The sequence below is a fragment of the Helianthus annuus genome, chromosome 11, assembly GCF_002127325.2.
Source record: "Helianthus annuus cultivar XRQ/B chromosome 11, HanXRQr2.0-SUNRISE, whole genome shotgun sequence".
In the NCBI taxonomy this organism is placed as follows: Eukaryota; Viridiplantae; Streptophyta; class Magnoliopsida; order Asterales; family Asteraceae; genus Helianthus; species Helianthus annuus.
Window position 1 is genome coordinate 189,557,862 of NC_035443.2, and position 8,545 is coordinate 189,566,406.

The 8,545-nt window shown below is 42.6% G+C and overlaps 1 non-coding gene across 1 annotated transcript; it reads left to right on the forward strand.

Moving 5' to 3' along the window:
- Window positions 1-8,164: 8,164 nt before the first annotated feature.
- Window positions 8,165-8,271, forward strand: LOC118484451. The gene has a single exon (XR_004873562.1). It is a non-coding gene; the product is annotated as a small nucleolar RNA R71 (small nucleolar RNA).
- The last annotated feature ends 274 nt before the right edge of the window (window positions 8,272-8,545 follow it).

An 8,545-nucleotide genomic window follows, 5' to 3' on the forward strand; every position in this document is an offset into this window, starting at 1 on the left:
AAATGAGACGTGTACCTGGTATCTCTGTCGGAGATAATAGTCACAGGTATGCCGTGCAAGGCTACAATCTTATCAACATAAAGTTGGGCTAACATATCGGAGCTATACGTCTCCTTGATGGGTAGAAAATGAGCTGATTTAGTCAGCCTATCGACTATGACCCATATTGTATCGTTTCCTTTCCTGGTTCTGGGCAACTTGGTTATGAAGTCCATAGTTACACATTCCCACTTCCACTCGGGAAGCTCAGGCTGTTGTAGCAAGCCAGACGGCTTTTGGTGCTCGGCTTTGACTTGAGCACAAGTCAAGCACTTTGCTACGTGGGCGGCCACAGACTTTTTCAAGCCTATCCACCAATAGTTTGCCTTTAAGTCTTGATACATCTTGTCCGCTCCAGGATGGACAGAATATTTGGAACTATGGGCTTCCTGGAGGATAACATCTCGTAGTCCTCCATAAATCGGAACCCATATTCGTCCGTTTAATCTAAGGATTCCATCCTTGCTAAGAGTCAACTGCTCCTCAGTTACTCCTAACTTTTCATCAGGATAATTAGCTTCCAACACAGCCTCTCGCTGTGCAGCTAATATCCTCTCAATCAAATTGTTCTTGACTTCAATGCTCTTGGCATTGATTCGAATAGGTTTTACCCTTTCTTTCCTGCTCAAGGCATCAGCGACTACATTCGCCTTGCCGGGATGGTACCTGATCTCGCAATCATAATCATTCAATGTTTCCATCCAACGGCGTTGCCTCATGTTCAGCTCCTTCTAATTGAACAGGTGCTGGAGGCTTTTATGATCAGAGTAAATCACAAATTTAATACCATAAAGGTAATGCCTCCATAATTTCAGTGCAAATACAACGGCACCCAACTCCAAATCATGGGTGGTGTAATTCTTTTCGTGCACCTTTAATTGTCGTGAAGCGTAGGCAATAACCTTGCCCTTCTGCATAAGCACACACCCCATGCCTGTGTGTGATGCATCGCAGTAAACTACGAATTCTTCTGTACCCTCAGGTAAGGTCAACACAGGTGCGTTGCTCAGCTTTTGCTTCAGGATTTCGAAGGATTCTTGCTGCTTTGGGCCCCAAATGAACTTTTCTTTCTTCTTGGTTAGGGAAGTCAAGGGCGCAGCAATCCTCGAAAAAATCTCAATAAACCTCCTGTAGTATCCTGCTAACCCCAGGAAACTACGAATTTCGGTAGGCGTCTTTGGCTCTTGCCAGTTCATGACCGCCTCTACTTTAGCGGGATCCACTTGGATACCACGCTCACTTACAACGTGACCTAAAAACTGAACCTCTCGTAGCCAAAATTCGCATTTCGAGAATTTTGCGTAGAGTTTCTCACGTTGTAGTAATTCGAGAATGCAACGGAGGTGCTTCTCGTGGTCAGCTTGGTTCTTGGAATATATAAGGATATCGTCGATGAAGACTATGACAAATTTGTCCAAATACGGCTTGCAGACGCGATTCATGAGATCCATGAACGCAGCTGGTGCATTTGTGAGCCCAAAAGGCATCACTAGGAACTCGTAATGACCATAGCGAGTCCTAAATGCTGTCTTATGTACATCTTCATCTCTGACCCTTAGCTGATGATAGCCCGACCTCAAGTCGATCTTCGAGAAATAGCTTGCTCCTTGCAGCTGGTCAAACAGATCGTCGATCCTTGGCAAAGGATATCTGTTATTTATGGTAACTTTGTTTAGCTCTCGGTAATCGATGCACAACCGCATCGATCCGTCCTTCTTCTTTACAAATAGGACAGGTGCTCCCCAGGGAGACGAACTAGGTCTGATAAAACCTTTTGCCAATAGTTCATCCAACTGGGTTCTTAGTTCCTTCATTTCAGTAGGAGCTAGCCTGTAAGGTGCTCTTGCTATGGGAGCTGCTCCAGGTATGATATCTATTCTGAATTCCACCTGTCTATCTGGTGGCAAACCAGGTAGTTCTTCAGGAAAAACCTCGGGATATTCAGAAATGACAGGAAGATCCTCGATCTTTGGCTTAGGTTCTTCAATTATCACCTGAGCCATGTAAATGACACAGCCTCTGTTCAAACACCTAGAAGCTTTGAGCATAGATACGTCCTCGGGCAATCCGAACTGCGTATCTCCTCGAATGGTGAGTGATTCACCACTCGGAGTCTTTAGCACTATATGCCTTTTGCCGCAAATGATTTGGGCCTGATTACGGGATAACCAGTCCATGCCTAGGACTATGTCGAAACCCGCTAGTTTGAAAGGAAGTAGAGATAGAGGAAAAGAATGGTTCTTAATGGACATTTCACATCCCTCTAGAACGGTGGAGACGGTTTCTATCGTACCGTCTGCTAACTCTACCTCGTATTTCATATCTAGGGTTTTGATCGGCATGTTCAATAGTTTACAAAACTTTTGGTCTACAAAGGACTTATCAACGCCAGAATCGAAAAGTACTCTTGCAAATATATTATTTACGAGAAAAGTACCTGTAAGCACATTGTCGTCCTGAACTGCCTCCTTTGCATCCATGCGGAAGACTCTAGCATTTGTCTTCTTGGTCTCCTCCGCCTTTTTGGCGTTCTTAGGGCAGTTGCTCTTGATATGCCCCTTTTCATTACAACCATAGCAGGTTGCGTCTTTGATTTTCTTGCAATCCACAGTCTTATGATCCTTGGACTTGCATAGTCCACAGGAAAAAGTCTTTGGTTGAGACTGTGAATTCGATGCAAACCTACACTTCCCAGAGTGAGGTTTCTTGCAGATTTTGCAATTGGGTCTTTCACCAGCTTACCCATCTTTCTTCGTCTCAGCCCCTCTCTTGCCGTCACCGTTTCCACGGTGCTTCTTTCCTGACTTTCGTGAGGTATCATCCTCACGTTTCCGCTTCTCAGCCTCCTTGCTCCTTAGCGTCCTCAGACGGACAGCATCCAAAGTGAGAGACAAGGAGAGGTCAGTAACTGACCTGAAGGTCGTCGGCCGAGAGGCCTTTACGCTAGCCTTTATCGCAGGCTCCAAGCCCCCAATGAAACGGGCAATTCTTCGGGGTTCTGGTGTCACAAGGTATGTGATGCGTGTCAGTGTATATATGTTTTTAGATGTATATTTAAGCCCTTTTTACACTTTTAGCCAAGTTTTAAATTTATAAAACACGATATTCACTAACACTAAACACACATATGGGCAAGTGCACCCATCGTGGACGTAGTATAGTGTTGGTAAGATACCGAGGTCGTCCAAGGACACAAGAGCTTTTAATACCGGTTTATCCTCAACGTCTAATCAAATCAAAAAGTTAGAAAAATGTTTTAAACTAAGAAAAATAAAAACTAACTAAATGCTGAAAAATAAAAATAAAATAAAAACAGATAGACAAGATGAATCACTTGGATCCGACACGTGTATTAGTATAACCTTTGATTATTTTCGCACTTTTGCACTTGTTTAAGAGATTATCTTAGTTATTGTAGTAGGCCCCTCTTTTGAAGGCGACGTTACCCTCAACCCAGTAGTTTGAGTCAGCAAGGATACAATCCTAAAGGGTCGGATTATTGAAAGATAATGAATTAAGTTATTAATGCAAATTATGGTAGGCCCCGCTTTTGGCGGTGACGTTACCCTCGGCTAAGTAGTCTGAGTCAGCAGGGATACAGTCCTAAATAGCCGGGTTATAGTATTAATAGTAGTTAACTTATGAGGGGGTCAAAGAGTTTGGATCCCCGCCATCCAATACCTATGGGCATTGAAGGAGATCCTACTAAATTTGACCCAGGTCCCAAGCAGGACCTCTAAACGCTGAACAAGGGCAAGACCTTTACCAAACCGTTCCCTTAACCCCCGACCAGGTAGCCAACATACCTCCATATAGACCGTGGAGATATGAATGGTGAAAATCTTTTATTTTATATAGACAGTAAAATAATGCCAAGACACCACGGACAAACGATAAGGAAAGATCACCTTCAACATAAGTAACTAGTTATTAAAGTCATTAATACAAAACCAAATAAAAAGTGCAAAAGATTAAAAATAAAAAGTATTATACTAAACACTTGTCTTCACCAAGTGATGTAAGAGACTTAGACAAACATGGCCTTGATTGTCAAGAACTCTTACGATCAATCTTGGATCCCGAGACGACTCACACACTCTACGATAGACAATGGATGATGGTGGTGGATGATGGTGTTATGGTGGTGGTGGGTGGTGGATGAAGTGTGAGAGAGGTGGTGTGCCAAGGGATGAGGGAGAATGAAGCCAAGCTCCTCTATTTATAGGCTGAACAGAAGGCAGGACACGGCCCCGTGTCCGCTGGACACGGCCCCGTGCCCGCCTGACACTCTCTCTCCTCATTAATTGTAATTGCGAATTACAATTAATGCGTCTGCTGTACTTTCACCACGCCCCCGTGCCCGCTGGACACGGCCCCGTGGTGGGCAATGGAAACTTCTACTGGTTTGTCTTTTCTGCTGTTTCCTGGGCACGCCCCCGTGTTCGCTGGACACGGGGCGTGTTCAGACTCTGTTTCTTCTCTTTTGCCTTGGGAGATGCCGTTGAGGGTCCGGGCAGTCCACTTTTGTTCCTTTTCTTGTATTTTATGGTAGAATAAGTTGTCTTTTTGCTTCTTTTGTGATTTTGAGCTCATTTCATTCTGAAAATACAAAAGGAAGACAAAAACACTCTTTTTCCAACATTAGTACTTAAAAAGGGTTAGTTTTATGCCTTAATTGATGTGATTTATATGTTGCATTTTACACACATCAAATACCCCCACACTTGAACTTTTGCTTGTCCTCAAGCAAAACTCTTTAAATGTGGCTTACACTCCCAAATGGAATAGGTAGAAGAGAAGTTTTTTAGCTTGTCCTAGAGTGTCGGGAATCCAAGTTTTTTATAGGTTTTATTTTTATTTATTTACAATCCTATTCGTTATGATTTATTTTGAACTTTTCATAAGATGAATTACTTATTTGGGCATAGCATGCCTTATTAAAATTCCATTTATATACAAGTTCACATACCTCACGGGAGATCACTCAACACTCGGCCGAAGGTGTATATTTTTAGTGAATCACTCGAGAGCGGCACGGAACTTACGTCTTCCATAGGCTTGCCAAGCAATCAATCCTCCTCCTTTTTAACTTTTTACCTTTGTAAATATCAAGAGGACTTTTTGGGTGAAGGCTTGGGTTTAAAGGTGGGTGGTTGGTTAGTGGTTAGTAAAAAGGGCGAAAATCGTAACAAGCGTCGGTTTTCGTGAAGTACCTTGTTTTTAGTGACTTTTTCTTTTGAAGTATTTCTCCAAACAAGATTTTATAGCTTTTGTTTGTTTTTGACTTCATCAATTTTTTTTTTTCAATCGTCACATAAAAAGGTGAGTTTACGAAAAAGCGAACTTGTTACTAAAAAAAAATAAATAAAAAGGTTTTTGGTGGGTAAAAAGGGTTTTGGGGTAATGAAATGAAAGGTTTAGGCTCAAAGGGGCTATCTAGGGGGATTTTGGGTAGGTAAAAAAAATGAAAAATAATGGTTTTGAAAGAAAAAATGGTTAGTCCTAATGCCTCCGTCATTTACTTACTTGGGTTTAAGTTGGTAAGGACCGGGAATGTATCGTCGTGGCAAGTTCTAGATTTGTAAGGACCGAGCGGCTATTCACACAAGAAACGAAAAATGAGCATTTAATCTAAATATGTGTATTTTTTTATGCTCAATAAAGGCTCAAAACTCACTTTTGTGGGAATGGGTTTTTAATGTGACCAAGCATATATAATCGAATTTTAAACTAGACTTGTTATACCGTTTCATAATTTTCTTATGTTGGTTCCTTTTTTTTATCACGACGCTATCGGTTGTAAACTTGTAAAAATATAACCTTTTTAGAACTTGTTATTCCCAACTTAAACTAAGACAAGTAAATAAATAAAAAAATGAAAAGTTTTTTGAAAAAATTTGGGGTGTTTAGCGGTTCCAATAGAGTTTTGTGTAAGGCTTGTGTTTAGGATTTTGCAAAATTTCAAGGTTTTAGCATTCCCCCCCACACTTAAATTACACATTGTCCTCAATGTGTCCAAAAATAATATTTTTGGTTGATTAGAATGTATAAAAGTGTGTTAACAAGCAAAGATTTATGTTACTGGCATCCTGGACACGGCCCCGTGTTCACCGGGCACGGCCCCGTGGTCAAGTGCCAGTAACAAAAATTACAGAATTGAAACAGAAGCCTGGACACGGGGGCGTGTCCGCTGAACACGGCCCGTGTCCAGTTACCTGAACTGGGTGATTTTCTGCAGGGGCTCAGCACGGGGCCGTGTTGGTTGGGCACGGCCCGTGTTGAGCCTTCTGTGATGGAGATTTTTGTCGGGTTGCTCTGTTCCTTGTGCATGGTTCCATTTTTCTCGTTCCATTTTTCATCTATTACCACCATGAGTGTGTTTTATTCTGCAAAAACTAAAAGATTAAACTAAACTAAACTAAGGATAGATCCGCGGAATGCCTCCGTGGTGCGCCACGTTTATAAGGGTCCTTGGCTAGACCCGATTCCTGGTTATATATCTTCTGAGTGGAGTGCCTTGTTTCCCAAGTTACACCGTCGGAGAGCGGCATCCAAGCTTGAATCAATAACCTTCATGTAATTGACTGGGTCGTCGTCCTCTATTTTCTTCCCAACTCCGAATTTCACCTCATCGTCCCCATACCTCAAAGTCAGTGTCCCGTCATTCATGTCTACCACTGCTTGTGCTGTGGCAAGGAAGGGTCTCCCTAGGATAAGGGGGACCTCGGTGTCTTCCTCCATGTCGAGTATGACAAAGTCAACTGGATAAACGAATCTGCTTACCTTTACCAAGACATTCTCGATGACACCTTGTGGGAACTTGACTGATCGATCAGCTAGTTGTATGCTTATTTTTGTAGGGCTCGTGGTTCCCAAGCCAAGCCTTTTGAACATCGATGAGGGCATGAGGTTAATGCTAGCCCCTAAGTCGGCCAAGGCATTGCGAACGGGTGATTCCCCTATTGAGCATGGAATCGTGAAACTCCCGGGATCGATTTTCTTTTGGGGTAGTTTATTGAGTACGAGGGCAGAGCATTCTTCGCCTAAATTAACTAATTGCAAATTTTCAATTTTCTTTTTATGTGTAAGGAAGTCCCCCATAAATTTAGAGTATTTGGGCATTTGGGTTAGGACTTCGATAAAAGGAATATTGACATGCAATTGTTTTAACAGACTTTCGAATTTTGCGAATTGCTCATTGGTCTTTTGACGAATTAACCTACCGGGGTACGGAACTCGAGGAGCCTTGGTAGGCTCTGGTGATGGGGGAGAGTTCTTTTCCTGCAGATGTGTTGGCATTGTTTCTTCCGTTGGTGGAGGTACTTCTGCAGGCCCTACGGTGCGGTTTCGTAGTGTGATGAGGTGAACTTGCGCCTTTGGGTTTGTTTCGGTATTGCTAGGTAATGCGCCTTGCGGTCTCTCGGAAAAATTTTGTGCTAGTTGATTTATTTGTTTTTCTATGTTTTGAATGCTAGCTTGTTGATTCCTAAAATTAGATTCTAATTGTAGAAATCTTTCCGAGTTTTTCTTATCAGTGTCGGAGACGAGGCGAGATATAGTATCTTCGAGCCTTTCTCGTCCACCTTGTTGTTGAGTGAAATTTTGTGACTCATTTCTTGATTGCTGAAAGTTTGTTCGTTGGGTTTGTTGGTTACTACTATTGCCGGTTTCCCTCCAACCAAGGTTTGGGTGGTTTCGCCATCCTTGGTTGTAAGTTCCCGTTGGAGGACCCGACGGCCTAGGTCTATTATCAATGTAGTTTACCATTTCTTGTTGATCGTCCGTTTCTTTCATGCAACTCCAATTTTCATGTGACCCACCACACCCTTCACAAGCCATAACCGAGGCTGTTTTTGTCATTTCTAATTTTTTTATTTTTGAAGAAAGGGCCTCGATTTGGGCTTGTAAAGAGGTGCTTTCGTCGACCTTATGGGCGCCCGGGGCGATAGACTTATTTCCCCGGGGAGTGTGCCATTGAAAATTGGTTTGAGCAATTTCCTCAATCTGATTATATATTCCGTGTGGGCGTCGATTACCTAAAAGTCCCCCGGAGCTAGAATCAAGTGTCTGCCTAGTGTGTGGCAACAATCCATTGTAGAAAGTGGATACTTGTTGCCATATTGCGAGGCCGTGATGGGGACACTTGCGTAATAGCTCCTTGAACCTTTCTCATGTTTCATATAAGGATTCCCCGTCCTCTTGTGAGTATGTATTAATTTCAGCCATAAATTTAGCAGTTTTAGAAGGAGGGAAATACTTATATAGAAACTTTTGGGCTAGTTCATCCCAGGTGTTTACCGATCCAGCTGGGAGGGTGTTGAGCCAAGCTTTCGCTCGGTCTTTTAGTGAGAATGGAAACATACGGAGGCGGATGGCGTCGTTTGATGCTCCATTGATCCGAAAGGTATCACATATTTCTAAGAAATTAGTTATATGTAGATGAGGATCCTCGTCCGCAAGCCCGTGGAAGGTTGCGGAGTTTTGGAGCATTTGTATCAAATGCGGT